The sequence below is a fragment of the Schistocerca serialis genome, chromosome 2 (assembly GCF_023864345.2).
Source record: "Schistocerca serialis cubense isolate TAMUIC-IGC-003099 chromosome 2, iqSchSeri2.2, whole genome shotgun sequence".
NCBI classification, from domain to species: domain Eukaryota; kingdom Metazoa; phylum Arthropoda; class Insecta; order Orthoptera; family Acrididae; genus Schistocerca; species Schistocerca serialis.
Window position 1 is genome coordinate 305,896,312 of NC_064639.1, and position 18,246 is coordinate 305,914,557.

The 18,246-nt window shown below is 44.0% G+C and overlaps 2 non-coding genes across 2 annotated transcripts; both read left to right on the top strand.

Moving 5' to 3' along the window:
* Positions 1-7,580: 7,580 nt before the first annotated feature.
* Positions 7,581-7,655, top strand: Trnap-cgg (transfer RNA proline (anticodon CGG)). The gene has a single exon. It is a non-coding gene; the product is annotated as a tRNA-Pro (tRNA).
* A 226-nt stretch (positions 7,656-7,881) lies between these two features.
* Trnap-cgg (transfer RNA proline (anticodon CGG)) lies at positions 7,882-7,956 on the top strand. The gene has a single exon. It is a non-coding gene; the product is annotated as a tRNA-Pro (tRNA).
* Positions 7,957-18,246: the final 10,290 nt, after the last annotated feature.

An 18,246-nucleotide genomic window follows, 5' to 3' on the forward strand; every position in this document is an offset into this window, starting at 1 on the left:
AACTATGGATGAAGGGCAACAGGCAGATTCCATATTTCTAGATTTCCGAGAAAAGTTTCACACAGTGCCCAATTGCATGCTATTAAAGAAAGTATGAGCACATGGAACGGATCCAGAGATATGTAAGGGACTCGAAGACTTCTTAAGCAACATAACCTAGTATATTGTCCTCGACGGCGATTGTTCATCAGAGGCAAGGGTATCATCAGAAGGGCCCCAGGAAAGTGTAATAGGATCACTATTACCCACATCAAAAAAAGTCTTGCATCACCCCAGTTTCAAGAACTCCTGAAGATATCGTTGACTGTGGATGTTGTATCACAGACACAGTCCCTTTGGCTGTTCAGAGATGTCACTAAACCGGTCCAAAGATTTAAATAACGCTGCATAAGCAGCGCCAATTAGACGGAGGGGGTCCAACAGCCGATCAGTTCCAGTCATTCCACCATGAAGGAGGTACACGGCTCGTGTCTGTAGTTCAACCATGCCTAGACGGTCAATACCGCGGTTCGATCGCGTCCGCATTGTTTCTTTGTGCCAGGAAAGGCTCTCAACAAGGGAAGTGCCTAGGCGTCTCGGAGTGAATCAAAGCGATGTCGTTCGGACATGGAGGAGATACAGAGAGACAGGAACTGTCGATGACATGCCTCGCTCAGGCCGCCCAAGGGCTACTACTGCTGTGAATGACCACTACCTAAGGATTATGGCTCGGAGGAACCCGGACAGCAACGCCACCTGTTGAATAATACTTTTCGTGCAGCCACAGGACGTCGTGTGACGGCTCAAATTGTGCGCGATAGGCTGCATGATACGCAATTTCAGTCGCCACGTCCATGCTGAGGTCCAACTTTGCAATCACGACTCCATGCAGCGTGGTACACGCGGGCCCAACAACATGCCGAATGGACCGCTCAGGACTGGCATCACGTTCTCTTCACCGATGAGTGTCACATATGCCTTCAACCAGACAATCGTCGGAAACGTGTTTGGAAGCAACCTGATCAGGCTGAACGCCTTAGACACACTGTCCAGCGAGTGCAGCAAGGTGGGGTTCCCTGCTGTTTTGAGGTGGCATTACGTGGGGCCGATGTACGCCGCTGGTGGTCATGGAAGGCGCCGTAACGCCTGTACGATACGTGAACGCCATCCTCCGTCCGATAGTGGATCCATATTGGCAGCATATTGACGAGGCTTTCGTCTACATGGACAGCAATTTGCGCCCCCGTAGTGCACATCTTGTGAGTGACTTCCTTCAGGATAACGACATCGCTCAACTAGAGTGGCCAGCATGTTCTCTAGACATGAACCCTATCGAACATGCCTGGGACAGACTGAAAAGGACTGTGACCTACTAATCACTGAGGGATCTACGCCGAATCGCCCTTGAGGATTGGGACAATCTGGACCGACAGTGCCTTGATGAACTGGTGGATGGTATGCCACGACGAATACAGGGATGCATCAATGCAAGAGGACGTGCTACTGTGTATTAGAGGTACCGGTGTGTACAGCAATCTGGACCAACACCTCTGAAGATCTCGCTGTATGATGGTACAACATGCAATATGTGATTTTCATGAGCAATGAAAAGGGCAGAAATTATGTTTATGCTGATCTCTATTACAGTTTTCTGTACAGGTTCCGGAACTCTCGGAACCGTGGCGATGCTAAACGTTTTTGATGTGTGTATTTTCTGTATATGTAAATGATCTGACAGACATGGTAAGCAGCAGTCTGCGACTGTTTGCTGATGATGCTGTAGTATACAGGAAGGTGTCGAAGTTGAGTGCCTGTAGGAGGATACAAGACGAAATTTCTAGGTGGTATGATGAATGGCACCTAGCTCTAAATGTAGAAAAATGTAAGTTAACGCGAGTGAGTAGGAAAAACAAACCAGTAATATTTCGGTACAGCGTTATTAGTGTCCAGCTTGACATAGTCACGTCATTTAACTATCTGGGCCTAAGTTGCAAAATGAAATGAAATGAAACAAACATGTGAGGATTGGAATAGGAAAGGCGACTGGTCGACTATGGTCTATTAGGAGAATTATAGGAAACTGTGGCTCATCTGTAAAGGAGAGCTCATAAAGGTCGCTAGTGCGACCCAATTATTAGTTCTGCTAGAGTATTTGGCATGCCCACCAGATTCGGTTAAAGGACGACATCGAAGCAATTTAGAGGCAGGATGCTAGATTTGTTACTGGTAGGTTCGAACAACACGCAAGTTTTACGGTCATGCTTCAGGAACTGAAATGGGGATCCCTGGATGGAAGGCGCGGAACACTAGTGAGCACCCTGCGGAACGACTTTACTGCTTCCAAGATATATTTTACATAGGGACCACCAAGATGCGAGAAATTATGGCTCATACGGAGGCATATAGACAGTCGTTTTTCCCTCTCTCTATCTGCGAGTGAAGCAGGAATTGAAATGATCGTTGCTGGTAAGGGATAACCTCCGCCACGCGCCGTACGGTGGATTGTGGAATATATATGTTGTAGATGTGTCACGCTGTATCATTCATGTTAACATGGCGATGTCAAAAACGAAAGTCTAGTCTGACTTTCACTCTCTTGTACTAGTACAGTTGTAAGTAGGCTGTTTAGGTTTTTTTTTATTGGAAACGCCACGTAGCGCTCTGTATGAAAATCACTGACTGTGCTGTGTGCAGTCTGTGGCTGGTTGGCATTTTTGGAATATTCGCTATTGTAGTGTTGGGCAGTTGGCTGTGAACAGCGTATAGCGTTGCGCAGTTGGAGGTGGGCACCAGCAGTGGTGGACGTGGGGAGAGAGATGGCGGAGTTTTGAGAGCGGACGATCTGGACGTGTTTCCGTCAGAAGAACGAAATTTGTAAAACTGGATGTCATGAACTGATATATATATATATATATATATATATATATATATATATATATATAAATAATGATTTTTAAACACTATTAAGGTAAATACATTGTTTGTTCTCCATCAAAATCTTTCATTTGCTAACTATGCCTATGAGTAGTTAGTGACTTCAGTAGTTAGAATCTTTTATTTAGCTGGCAGTATCGGCGCACGCTGTATTGCAGTAGTTTGAGTAACGAAGTTTTTTATGAGGTAAGTGAGTCATGAAAGGTTTAGGTTATGGTTATTCAGGGCCATTCTTTTGTAGGGATTATTGAAAGTCAGATTGCGTTGCGTTAAATAAAATATTGTGTGTCAGTTTACTGTTGATCAGAAAAAGTGAAGAGAGAAATGTCTGAGTACGTTCAGTTTTGCTCAGCTGTTTGAAAATCAAATAACGTAGAGGTTTTCCAGCACTGCCATTTATAAATAATTTTTCTAAGGGGATGTTACACAGTGTACAGGTACCGGGATAACGCACGAGTACTTCGCCCACTTCCTGGAACTGACAGTAAAGAAAACACGGAAATTCAAGGGTACTGTACATATCTCATTCAGTCTAACGTTTTCGGTTGAAGCTTTCTGAGAGTACAACGAACGCCAACAAAGGGCTGCCATTAACGTACAGGAGATGTCGTTTAAAACTGTTACAGTACTGTACTACATGTAGCCCTGTTGTACATCAGGAAATACTGTTCTGCTAACTTACATTCTCCAGTAGATGAGTAGCGTTTCTATCTTTCCCCCTTCTGCCTTCTTAAGCTCTCGGTGGGCGCACTACATCGACCACGAACCAAAAGATACGGAAGGATGGTTGCCTTTCTTGTTGCAATTGTTGGGAGAAAGGATACCGGTATGTTAGGACATGTCATTAATAGCAAGCCAACTCCCTTTGATTTGTACCTTCAGGCTGATGTCACTGTTGGGATAACGCCAAGTTGTGCCTTCGTATCTTGGTTCCTAGTGAAAATCTCATCTTCGGGCATGAAAGTTTGACAGCTCACTTTTAACTTACTATTATATGGATATAGTGAGAGGCAAATCAGAAGTACGTTTCGCTACCGAACAACCACGGAAAAATAATGTGACGCCTATGTCTACAGCTTTCTTGCCTTGTGCAGGTACCAACGAACAGGGTCTATCGTATAACGAGGAAATGCGGTATGAAGTTCGTCTTTCGACCAGCATGTAAAAGTAAGGGTCGGGCACAAGGACTTTAGAATGGAGGCGAGTGGTGTTCCCCACGATAGGAACAGGCAGGCATTCGCTGAAGCCGCAGCTGCGGCAGTCCGCCATCTAACGGGGGAATACTCAAACATCAGATAGTTGGCAACCGAATAATGTTAAATTTTATTCGTTAAGCTACATCGCGGCAAAATAGCAGGTCGTTCAGGTTACTTCGAGCAATTAGCTGTAAACGTGCACAGTACAAATGGCTCAAGATTCTTCTGATGATTCCACTGCAAAAATGTACAGTCTCTGAAAGTAAACACTGAAATTACATATTTCCCCTTCTAAGAACGTTTAGAACTTTTTTTGTCATCAGTCTTCTGACTGGTTTGATGCGGCCCACCACGAATTCCTCTTCTGAACCGACCTCTTCACCTCAGAGTAGCACTTGCAACCTACGTCCTCGTCAACTCCTCAATTATTTTCTGGATGTATTCCAACCTCTGCCTTCCTCTACACCTTTTGCCGTCTACAGCTCCCTCTAGTACCTTGGAAGTCATTCCCTGATGTCTTAACAGATCTCCTATCATCCTGTCCCTTCTCCTTGTCAGCATTTTTGACACATTGCTATCCTCTCCGATCCTGCATAGGACCTCCTCATTCATTACTGAGCCGTGCACGGCTCGTGTTCATCCCATTAATTGTTTGTCATCTTCTATTACGGTAGTACTGCCTCGTTTTCTTATTCCATTTACTGGCATCACTAACTTGTTTTGTTCGATACTACATGCCTGGTTTAAGAGCCCTTTGTGCTGTAACTTATGTTATCTTCCTCTTACATTGTCTATTTAAATTAAATGTGGTTCTTAGCTCATGCGTTGATTTTCGTTTTGTATATTTCAATGGTAACTTTACGTACTCCTTATTTGCGTTAAAATCGAAGGAGCAGCATCGCTTTGCTAGCAACGTGTGGCAACGGTGGAGACCCTCTGTTTTTTTTTCTTCTTTTTTCATCTATGCAGACCTCATCAACTGTATATGGGGGTGTCAAGTGCGTGTATGGTTAACCTATCGTTCGATTACTCCCATTCCATAAACCACGAAGTTAGTAATGGACTCAGAACCACAGTTTAAGATTTACCACGTGTGGAACTTAATATATATCAAGCACCAGCAATCTTCACATTGTACTATGTTCACATGTGTTTTAAGTACTATCTCAAAGTCAATAAATTTTCGTTTTACCCTTAGTTACATTCAGGCTCTCTACAAATGAAATACATCCCACTCCCGATCTACCTCTGATACAGGGCGCTTCCTATAACACTTCTTTGTGCAGTAGTTAAACAAAGGCCGTTGTTTTCATGAATTTGAGTAATTCAAATTTGCTCAAGGTTAGACAGATTGGATCTTACATTCTTAAAAGTACGACCTTAACTACCAAAACAGAATCAGGATTGTTCAGGCTGCAGCCACAGCCTTTAAGTGAGCAACTCTCCTCGAAGTACTCGAGTTAGCGGTAGCAGCAGCGATCGCTGTGTTTCTCTGTTTAATATTACAACCCTTTACAACTAACGTAGCAACCTTTTACTGCCTTCACACCAGGTAACTGAAAGAAACGCGCATTGAGGCGAACAGTCGTGTCACTATTACCCAAATACACTACTGTTCATTAAAATTGCTACACCAACAAGAAATTCAGATGATAAACGGGTATTCATTGGACAAATATATTATACTAGAACTGACATGTGATTACATTTTCACGCAATTTGGGTGCATAGATCCTGAGAAATCACTACCCAGAACAACCACCTCTGGCCCTAATAACGGCCTTGATACACCTGGGCATTGCGTCAAACAGAGCTCGGATGGCGTGTACAGGTCAGCTGCCCATGAAGCTCCAACACGATACCACAGTTCATCAAGAGTAGTGACTGGCGCATTGTGACGAGCCACTTGCTCGGCCACCATTGTCCAGGCGTTTTCAATTGGTGAGAGATCTGGAGAATGTACTGGCCAGGGCAGCAGTCAAACATTTTCTGTACCCAGAAAGGCCCATACAGGACCTGCAACATGCGGTCGTGCTTTATCCTGCTGAAATGTAGGGTTTCGCAGGGATCGAATGAAGGGTGGAGCCACGGGTTGTAAAACATCTGAAATGTAACTTCCACTGTTCAAAGTGCCGTCAACGCTAACAAGAGGTGACCGAGACGTGTAACCAATGGCACCCGATACCATCACGCCGGGTGATACGCCAGTATGGCGATGACGAATACACGTTTCCAATGTGCGTTCACTGCGATGTCGCCAAACACGGATGCGACCATCATGATGCTGTAAACAGAACCAGGATTCATCCGTAAAAAGGACGTTTTGCCATTCGTGCACCCAGCTTCGTCGTTGAGGACACCATCGCAGGCGCTCCTGTCTGTGATGCAGCGTCAATGGTAACCGCAGCCATGGTATTCTAGCTGATAGTCCATGCTGCTGCAAACGTCGTCGAACTGTTCGTGCAGATGGTTGTTGTCTTGCAAACGTCCCCATCTGTTGACTCAGGGATCGAGACGTGGCTGCACGATCCGTTACAGCCATGCGGATAAGATGGCTGTCATCTCGACTGCTAGTGATACGAGGCCGTTGGGATCCAGCACGGCGTTCCGTATTACCCTCCTGAACCCACTGATTCCATATTCTGCTAACAGTCATTGGATCTAGACAAACACGATCAGTAATGTCGCGATAAGATAAACCGCAATCGCGATAGGCTACAATCCGACCTTTAACAAAGTCGGAAACGTGATGGTACGCATTCTCCTCCTTACACGAGGCCTCACAACCAAGTTTCACCAGGCAACGCTGGTCAACTGCTGTTTGTGTACGAGAAATCGGTTGGAAACTTTCGTCATGTCAGCACGTTGTAGGTGTCGCCACCGGCGCCAACCTTGTGTGAATGCTCTGAAAAGCTAGTCGTTTGCATATCACAGCATCTTCTTCCTGTCGGTTAAATTTCGCGTCTGTAGCACGTCATCTTCGTGGTGTAGAAGTTTTAATGGCCATTAGTGTACAATAATTACACTGAAGTCATCGCGATTTGTGACGGACCAAGGGACAATACAAAAGGTGACACATGGTCTTTAATAGGCCGTATGATCACCACGGACGGCAATACATTATCCGCAACTTGCTCCCACGCTGGGCACAAGGTAGGTAACGAGTTTCCAGAATGAGAATTTCACTCTGCAGCGGAGTGTGCGCTGATATGAAACTTCCTGGCAGATTAAAACTGTGTGCCCGACAGAGACTCGAACTCGGGACCTTTTCATATCAGCGCACACTCCGCTGCAGTGTGAAAATCTCATTCTGGAAACATCCCCCAGGCTGTGGCTAAGCCATGTCTCCGCAATATCCTTTCTTTCAGGAGTGCTAGTTCTGCAAGGTTCGCAGGAGAGCTTCTGTAAAGTTTGGAAGGTAGGAGACGAGGTACTGGCAGAAGTAAAGCTGTGAGTACCGGGCGTGAGTAGTGCTTCGGTAGCTCAGTTGGTAGAGCACTTGCCCGCGGAAGGCAAAGGTCCCGAGTTCGAGTCTCGGTCGGGCACACAGTTTTAATCTGCCAGGAAGTTTCATATCAGCGCACACTCCGCTACAGAGTGAAAATCTCATTCTGGAAACATCCCCCAGGCTGTGGCTAAGCCATGTCTCCGCAATATCCTTTCTTTCAGGAGTGCTAGTTCTGCAAGGTTCGCAGGAGAGCTTCTGTAAAGTTTAGAAGGTAGGAGACGAGGTACTGGCAGAAGTAAAGCTGTGAGTACCGGGAGTGAGTCGTGCTTCGGTAGCTCAGTTGGTAGAGCACTTGCCCGCGGAAGGCAAAGGTCCCGAGTTCGAGTCTCGGTCGGGCACACAGTTTTAATCTGCCAGGAAGTTTCAGGTAACGGGTTGTCTTACGTCGTTCTGTTCCTCCACTACCGCCGTGTTCCCACCTCTCGCTATATAAAGCAGCCAGGAATATTGTCAAACATGATCGTCGTTGTGGTCCAGATGTTATGGTATAGGGAAGGATGACGTTGCATGGAGATACTGACCCGTTTCAGGGGTGCATTCAGCCCTGACTTCATTTTTATGGATGTCAATGCGGAACCACACCTACCAGAGCAGGTAGAAGAGTTCTATGAACGAGAGAATATTCGGCGAACGGATTGGCCTGCCTGTTCACCTAATTTAAATCCCGTCGAGCACGTGTGGGATGCGTTGGGAAGATAGAGGGTGATCAAAAAGTCAGTATAAATTTGAAAACTGAATAAATCACGGAATAATATAGATAGAGAGCTACAAATTGACTCACATCCTTGGAATGATATGGGGTTTTATTAGAACCAAAAAAATACAAAAGTTCAAAAAATGTCCGACAGATGGCGCTTCATCTGATCAGAATAGCAATAATTAGCATAACAAAGTAAGACAAAGCAAAGTTGATGTTCTTTACAGGAAATGCTCAATATGTCCGCCATCATTCCTCAACAATAGCTGTAGTTGAGGAATAATGTTGTGAACAGCACTGTAAAGCATGTCCGGAGTTATGGTGAGGCATTGGCGTCGGATGTTGTCTTTCAGCATCCCTAGAGATGTCGGTCGTTCACGATACACTTGCGACTTCAAGTAACCCCAAAGCCAATAATCGCACGGACTGAGGTCTGGGGACCTGGGAGGCCAAGCATGACGAAAGTGGCGGGTGAGCACACGATCACCACCAAACGACGCGCGCAAGAGATCTTTCACGCGTCTAGCACCCTACCACAACAACTCCTTACGAAGACAGTGGCCAACACCGCAGCACGTTGCAGGGAGTGCGTTGCCGTACCCAATAAGAACCTTGTCCTGTCTTTTGTAATGTCCAAGGGACCACCATGAGTCGCGATTTCAGTGTATTTTTATTTATTTATTTATTTAACCTGGCAAGATTAGGGCCATCAGGCCCTCTCTTACATCTAACCAGACATTCTACTTAATTTACTTTCATATGTTTTAGTAGGCATGTTAAACTACATCTAGTACAAAAAGTGAAATAAACAATTACAAAGGCACACTTCGAAAAATTCACACACATACATTTTATATTCTTAGATGATAAGAACTGCTATAGTTAGACATTCTGAAAGAGACAGATTTTAGATAGGAGTGTTACCGGAAGGGAGAATGAGGGAAGGAAAAGAAGATTACGTTGCTAATAGAGATAGATGAATAGGAAGAAGAGAAAGGAGCAAGATAGGAGACTCTAGCTTTGCTATTTGACAGAGGAGAGGATTGGCCTTGAACATTAATTTTGTCGAAAACATTATGAGGATGATAGTAGGAAATGCCTCAACTTCTTAAAAGCAGCAGGGGATTGAATTTTGCCCAAGGTAAGGGGCAGTTTGTTCCAGAGGCGGACAGCGGCAACTGAGAAGGAGTTTGCAAAAGTTTTTGTTTTGTGAGTGGGCGCAGTTAGGATACCAAATAACAGTGACCTCGTGTTTCGATTCTGATGGCAGGAAAGGTGTTCAATCTCTGAAGCAAGGTACTGGGGTGCTTACGCGACGAGGAGTCGGTGAAGTAGACAGAGTGTGGTAGTCACGCAATTTGTCCTGCCGCAGCCGCCCTAGCTGGGAGTATGAGGCACTAACATGCTCATATCGGCGAATGTTGCAGGTGTAACGCACACAGGCGTTCATGGTTAGTTCTAGCCGTCTTTTGTTTTCACTACTCATGCCTTGTTGAATCACATCACAATAGTGGAGGTTCGGTAGAACGAGTGCTTGCACGAGCTGGCGTTTCAAGTCCTGTGGAAATACGTCCCAAAACTTTTTAAGAGCTTGGAGACAAGTGGTCGTCTTCCAGCACACTGCGACTGTATTCTCCGCCCAGTTGAGATGCTCATCCAAATTTACACCCAAGTTCTTATCTGTTTTCTGATATGGTATTGGAATACCGTCGAGCGGAATAGGAGTCAGTAGTTCGCGGAAATCTGAACTTATTAATTTCTGATGGGCTATTAAGATTACTTGTGTCTTTTTTGCATTTAGTTTTAGCCCCTGGTTTTTCGCCCATGTCACTACTGAAGACAGATCATCATTCATCTGAGCGATTGCCGTGTTTATATCTTCAGATCTGACGCTTAGGTAGAGCTGGAGGTCGTCGGCATAGAAGTGATATTTACAGGAGGACAGAAAAGACGAAATATCACTGACATATTAAGGAAACAAAAGTGGTCCTAAGACTGATCCTTGTGGCACTCCCGAAGACACATGTTTTCAGGAAGATTTTTCGTTTACATAGACAACACATTGCTGTCTGTCTTTTAAGGAGCTTTCAAACCATCTCATTGCACTATCTGAGAAATTAAGTTGTTACATTTTTCTGAGCAATATGTCAAAGTTAACAGTGTCAAAAGCTTTGCTGAAGTCTACATCAATATTGTTGCCTTTCGGCTGTCGATGTCATATTTCAGGTTATCAGTCACTTTAATTAGGGCAATGTTTGTGCTGTGGTGTTTACGGAAACCGGATTGAAATTTGTCATAGAGGCTGAATTCATGCAGGTGTTCAGTGATTTGATCATAAACAATATATTCAAGTGCTTTGGAAAAAGCAGGCAGTACGCTAATTGGTCGGTAACCACTAGGCAGTTGCAGGTTTTCGATCTTAGGGATGGGTCGAATTATGCTTCTTTTCCATGCAGTGGGATATACCGGGTGTTCAAAAAGTCAGTATAAATTTGAAAACTGAATAAATCGTGGAATAATGTAGATATAGAGGTACAAATTGACACACATGCTTGGAATGACATGGGGTTTTATTAGAACCAAAAAAATACAAAAGTTCAAAAAACGTCCGACAGATGGCGCTTCATCTGGTCAGAATATCAATAATTAGCATAACAAAGTAAGACAAAGCAAAGATGATTTTCTTTACAGGAAATGCTCAATATGTCCACCATCATTCCTCAACAATAGCTGTAGGAATGTTGTGAACAGCACTGTAAAGCATGTCCGGAGTTATGGTGAGGCATTGGCGTCAGATGTTGCCTTTCAGCATCCCTAGAGGTGTCGGTCGATCACGATACACTTGCGACTTCAGGTAACACCAAAGCCAATAACCGCACAAACTGAGGTCTGGGGACCTGGGAGGCCAAGCATGACGAAAGTGGCGGCTGAGCACACGATCATCACCAAACGACGCGTGCAAGAGATCTTTCACGCGTCTAGCAATATACCTTTTTGAACTTTTGTATTTTTTTGGTTTTAATAAAACCCCATGTCATTCCAAGCATGTGTGTCAATTTGTACCTCTCTATCTACATTATTCCGTGATTTATTCAGTTTTCAAATTTATACTGACTTTTTGATCACCCGGTATTCCGTTCACGAGGGGAAAATTAAACATGTCTGTTAAGACAGGTACTAAGATATTGGCAACATTCTTAATCATGGTTATACTGATACTGTCATTGTCTATCGCATCAGAAGAGATTCTCATTATTGCTTTTCTTGTCGTATTTATCGTTACGTGTTTTACACGGAAGGCATCGTTGTTAGTTATTCAGTTATGGGATTCTTGTGGATGGTAATTATCAGCTGTATGGGTATTCAGAGGAGCAAAGAAGAATTCATTTAATTCCTTAGCTGAGACATGAAAAGCAGTTTCCGATTTTGCCTTTCCAACCGCCCAAGCTACGGAAATTCTTACAAAGAGTCGTGGGCGTCAGATCGCTGCATACAAGGGAGGAAGCGTGCCTGATTTTAGCATTGCGAATGCATTGTTTCATTCTGTTCCGTAGCTTTCTACATTCTTCGAAACGCTCGGGTTTCGGATCTGCCTTGAAACGCGGCCTCTCTATTATTCATCATTTGACGTAAAACATCTGTCAGCCATGGAGCAGGAGATTTTCTTGCCCGGATTGTGCGTACAGGCGCATGTGTGTCATAAAGGGCAGTGAGTTTATCACCAAGTTCATTAATTTTGCCATCGATTATCGGTTCTCTGATTATTTGATGCCATGAGATTTCCGAGCAATCGGCTGTTAGAGTGTCAAGGTCAATACGTTTCATGTTCCTACAAGTTATGTAACACGATTTGATCTTTGGAGACTGCACAGAGTAGGCCAGGAATATTACATCATGTGCTGAGAGGCCTGGGACCGATGTTTGACCAATATCTCTTACTTTGTCAGTCTGTTTCGTTGCGATTACGTCTATAAGAGTATGACTGTGCGCCGTATGGTGTGTAGGTTGTAATTGAAGAATGTTCGTGCTATTGCAACTAAACAATCTTCTTAGGTTTATTGCGGAGGGAGTGTCTCTTAGCAGGTCTATGTTCAAATCACCCATTACGATGAGATGTTCGTATTGACACTGAAGTGAATGTAATTCCGACTGAAAGGAACTCATTGAGCTTATTTTGACGGCTTGTACACGACACCAATCAAGCACTTCCGACTTTGTATATTTATTTCAGTGAACATAAATTCACCCTCTATTTCTTCAGGAGGGTTTGACGTACATAAGACTTCCGCTTTGAGATCTGTTCATATATTCGCGCCGACCCCGCCATCTCGCTTTTTTGCTCTGTCTGCCCTAAGAAATGTGTACCCTGGTAGATGAATAGATGCAGAGGATATGTGTGGTTTTAACCACGTTTCGGATAAGAGGATTACATTGTAGTTTAGTTGGTTGAAGCGGAGGCTAAGTTCTTCGTAATGTGCAGATAGAGACTGGATGTTGCAGTGCGCTACTAAAAGCTCTGACGCGTTCCTCTGTGCAGCCTGGTGTAGGAGTAGGGTGGCAGACTGGTTTGTCCCTTTGTTAGGCACTACCTGCCGCGAGGGGCACTAGCCGCTGCTTCCGCCAAGTGACATTCCACAGGGGTGTCCGAGATTTTGCGCGCCCAGTTTGCGACTCTGGGAGTGCAGAAAGTAAGGCGATCGCAACAGATTTCCTGAACAGGGGTATAGAAAATGGAGTAGTGGTATTCGGTGCAAGGAGAATATGACCGAAACAGTGACAGCTGTGTGTCACTGTGTATCCTCTGTCGTAAGAGATTAAATGTAATTAGTGAATTTGAAACAGCTTAGGAAAGAAATAAGGAAAAGGGGAGTGATTTAAAAGGCCAATGCTGCCAGTCGAAAGAAGTAAGCTATCGTAGGAAGCTAGAATTAAACTGAAATTTACGTAAGTGATACTGAGAGTGATATTTGTTATGAACAATTTAAACCGAAGAGATGGGTTCAAATTGTTCAAATGGTTCAAATGGCTCTGAGCACTATGGGACTTAACTTCTGAGGTCATCAGTCCCCTAGAACTTAGAACTTCATCTTCTTCTTCCTCTTCTTCTTCTTCTTCAGTAGCGCTACAGCCCTTGGTGAGCCTTGGCTTCTTCAACAATCTTCCTGCACACTTCTCGGTTATTTGCTGCTCTTTTCCACCCCCGACTCCCATATTGGTGATATCCATTATTACCTCGTCGATCCATCTTCTTCTAGGTCTCCCTTTTCGCCTAACTGAATGGATCATACCTTTCATCATTTTCTTTGGAATTCTATCCTCTGCCATTCTCTCCAAGAGAGAGAGAGAGAGAGAATAGAACTTAGAACTACTTAAACCTAACTAACCTAAGGACATCACACAAATCCACGCCCGAGGCAGGATTCGAGCCTGCGGCCGTAACAGTCGCGCGGTTTCAGACTGTAGCGCCTAGAACCGCTCGGCCACTCCGGTCGGGGAAGAAATGGGTGATTAATGAACTAAAGGAGAGACTAATAATAGCAGTGGTACTATAACAGAATTGAAGAGAATAAACTGAGCAAATAAAAATAGCATTAGCAGTAACTAAAATTAAGTAAACGTTAGAGTTACAGGTACAAAAAAGAATACAAAGTTAATACAATGACAAAATCAGTTAGTTGAAGGTGCAAAATGGGGATAATTAAAAAGTTCATACAGTTACCAGACAGTATATCTGAGTATAGGGGATGTTACAATTTGCAAATGGTGTTACGTTTGCACTTTTGGCTCAAGTAGCTTCAGTTCTGTCATTTTTCTGACAGTCTTCTTTCCAGTTGATGTCTTAATGATTATTCTGCCATCCTGAGTCCATACATTCTGAAGACCGAAATGGGATATTGTTGTTGTTGTGGTCTTCAGTCCTGAGACTGGTTTGATGCAGCTCTCCATGCTAATCTATCCTGTGCAAGCTCCTTCATCTTCCAGTACCTACTACAACCTACATCCTTCTGAATCTGCTTAGTGTATTGATCTCTTGGTCTCCCTCTACGACTTTTACCCTCCACGCTGCCCTCCAATGCTAAATTTGTGATCCCTTGATGCCTCAGGACGTGTCCTACCAACCGATCCCTTCTTCTACTCAAGTTGTGCCACAAACTTCTCTTCTCCCCAGTCCTATTCAATACCTCCTCATTAGTTACATGACCTACCCATCTAATCTTCAGCATTCTTCTGTAGCACCACATTTCGAAAGCTTCTATTGTCTTCTTGTCTAGACTATTTATCGTCCATGTTTCACTTCCATACATGGCTACACTCCATACAAATACTTTCAGAAACGACTTCCTGACACTTAAATCTATACTCTATGTTAACAAATTTCTCTTCTTCAGAAACGCTTTCCTTGCCATTGCCAGTCTACGTTTTATATCCTCTCTACTTCGACCATCATCAGTTATTTTGCTCCCCAAATAGCAAAACTCCTTTACTACTTTAAGTGTCTCATGGCACTGTTTAAAATCTTTAGCCGTTCGTGTGTCAGATCTTCCCTTATTGTAAGCCCTGTCCTTGCTAGCCTCTTCTACTGGGTAAAGATCTCTGCCCTTTTTCTGTATGAGACATATTTATCTATTATTGGACGAGGTTTGGTAGCACCTGGTAGTTTTCGTCCCACCCGATGGCTCCTGTCAATGTCTGCGTTAGTCACTTCAAAGCCCAATTTTTCACGTGCAACCTGTGTAAGCAGGTTGTCTGTGTCTTCTTGCCGGCCGGTGTGGCCGTGCGGTTCTAGGCGCTTCAGTCTGGCACCGCGTGACCGCTACGGTCGCAGGTTCGAATCCTGCCTCGGGCATGGATGTGTGTGTTGTCCTCAGGTTAGTTAGGTTTAAGTAGTTCTAAGTTCTAGGGGACTGTTGATCACAGATGTTAAGTCCCATAGTGCTCAGCGCCATTTGAACCATTTTTGTGTCTTCTTCCTTATTTTCTGCTACGCCAAACAGTCGAAGACTATTTCGCCTTTGCTACTGTTCTAGCTCGTCCGTCGCGGCAGACAGTTTTACTTCCAACTCTCGTCCCTTTTTCTCGTATTCAGACACAGATTTTTTTAAAGCTGTAATTTCGGCAATATTAGCCTCAACGGTTCAAATGGCTCTGAGCACTATGGGACTCAACTTCTGAGGTCATTAGTCCCCTAGAACTTAGAACTAGTTAAACCTAACTAACCTAAGGACATCACACACATCCATGCCCGAGGCAGGATTCGAACCTACGACCGTAGCGGTCTCGCGGTTCCAGACTGCAGCGCCTAGAACCGCACGGCCACTTCGGCCGGTAGCCTCAACGGTTTCACGCGTTTTGGCCAATACTGCTGCCGTTACTGAATCTGATATAGTGCCTGCCATCAGATCGAGATTGTCTTTATCGCAAAGCGCGGCGTTTACCTCAGAGCGGACTAGCTCCGCTATATCGGGAGCCGCGGCCACACCTTCCGCCAAGAGCGTTCCCGTCGCACCTGCTGCTTCCCCGCTGCTGCTGACTCTCCTGTTTACCATTGTCTCCAGCGTAGATATTCGTGGAGCACAGAAAAAATAGCATTACTGCACAGAACACTGTTGTTTACACAGTTTCCACTGGTACTAGACAACACCACCTGCGAGAGCACCTTCGAATTCAACAAAATTTCGCTAGCCGAACTTAACACATGTTACATTGCAGCCGCCACCTTACAGTAGTCAAGTGTAATCATGTCTTTGAATAAAAGCGTCATTTCTGTACAGCTATTGCGTATATCTTTCAGTTTAGTTGTATGCTATACTCTCCTGTTTACCATTGTCTCCAGCGTAGATATTCGTGGAGCACAGAAAAAATAGCACTACTGCACAGAACACAGTTGTTTACACAGTTTCCACTGGTACGAGACAACACCACCTGCGAGAGCACCTTCGAATTCAACAAAATTTCGCTAGCCGAACTTAACACATGTTACATTGCAGCCGCCACCTTACAGTAGTCAAGTGTAATCATGTCTTTGAATAAAAGCGTCATTTCTGTACAGCTATTGCGTATATCTTTCAGTTTAGTTGTATGCTATACTCTCCTGTTTACAATTGTCTCCAGCGTAGATATTCGTGGAGCACAGAAAAAATAGCACTACTGCACAGAACACTGTTGTTTACACAGTTTCCACTGGTACTAGACAACACCACCTGCGAGAGCACCTTCGAATTCAACAAAATTTCGCTAGCCGAACTTAACACATGTTACATTGCAGCCACCACCTTACAGTAGTCAAGTGTAATCATGTCTTTGAATAAAAGCGTCATTTCTGTACAGCTATTGCGTATATCTTTCAGTTTAGTTGTATGCTATACTCTCCTGTTTACCATTGTCTCCAGCGAGATATTCGTGGAGCACAGAAAAAATAGCACTACTGCACAGAACACTGTTGTTTACACAGTTTCCACTGGTACTAGACAACACCACCTGCGAGAGCACCTTCGAATTCAACAAAATTTCGCTAGCCGAACTTAACACATGTTACACTGCAGCCGCCACCTTACAGAAGTCAAGTGTAATCATGTCTTTGAATAAAAGCGTCATTTCTGTACAGCTATTGCGTATATCTTTCAGTTTAGTTGTATGCTATACTCTCCTGTTTACCATTGTCTCCAGCGTAGATATTCGTGGAGCACAGAAAAAATAGCACTACTGCACAGAACACTGTTGTTTACACAGTTTCCACTGGTACTAGACAACACCACCTGCGAGAGCACCTTCGAATTCAACAAAATTTCGCTAGCCGAACTTAACACATGTTACATTGCAGCCACCACCTTACAGTAGTCAAGTGTAATCATGTCTTTGAATAAAAGCGTCATTTCTGTACAGCTATTGCGTATATCTTTCAGTTTAGTTGTATGCTATACTCTCCTGTTTACCATTGTCTCCAGCGTAGATATTCGTGGAGCACAGAAAAAATAGCACTACTGCACAGAACACAGTTGTTTACACAGTTTCCACTGGTACGAGACAACACCACCTGCGAGAGCACCTTCGAATTCAACAAAATTTCGCTAGCCGAACTTAACACATGTTACATTGCAGCCGCCACCTTACAGTAGTCAAGTGTAATCATGTCTTTGAATAAAAGCGTCATTTCTGTACAGCTATTGCGTATATCTTTCAGTTTAGTTGTATGCTATACTCTCCTGTTTACCATTGTCTCCAGCGTAGATATTCGTGGAGCACAGAAAAAATAGCACTACTGCACAGAACACTGTTGTTTACACAGTTTCCACTGGTACTAGACAACACCACCTGCGAGGGCACCTTCGAATTCAACAAAATTTCGCGAGCCGAACTTAACACATGTTACACTGCAGCCGCCACCTTACAGTAGTCAAGTGTAATCATGTCTTTGAATAAAAGCGTCATTTCTGTACAGCTATTGCGTATATCTTTCAGTTTAGTTGTATGCTATACTCTCCTGTTTACCATTGTCTCCAGCGTAGATATTCGTGGAGCACAGAAAAAATAGCACTACTGCACAGAACACTGTTGTTTACACAGTTTCCACTGGTACTAGACAACACCACCTGCGAGAGCACCTTCGAATTCAACAAAATTTCGCTAGCCGAACTTAACACATGTTACATTGCAGCCACCACCTTACAGTAGTCAAGTGTAATCATGTCTTTGAATAAAAGCGTAATTTCTGTTCAGCTATTGCGTATATCTTTCAGTTTAGTTGTATGCTATACTGCAGCAATTCTTTCTATGTGTGGTCCAAGTTTCATAGAGCTATCATCATGCGAAAGTTACTTTCGTCCTTACGTTTTGCACAGTAGTGTTAAATGCGAATCCTGTACAGCTGTATAAAACAGCTGCCTCCTAATTTATATATTTGGAATTTATTTATCATCGCAGTACCCTGAATT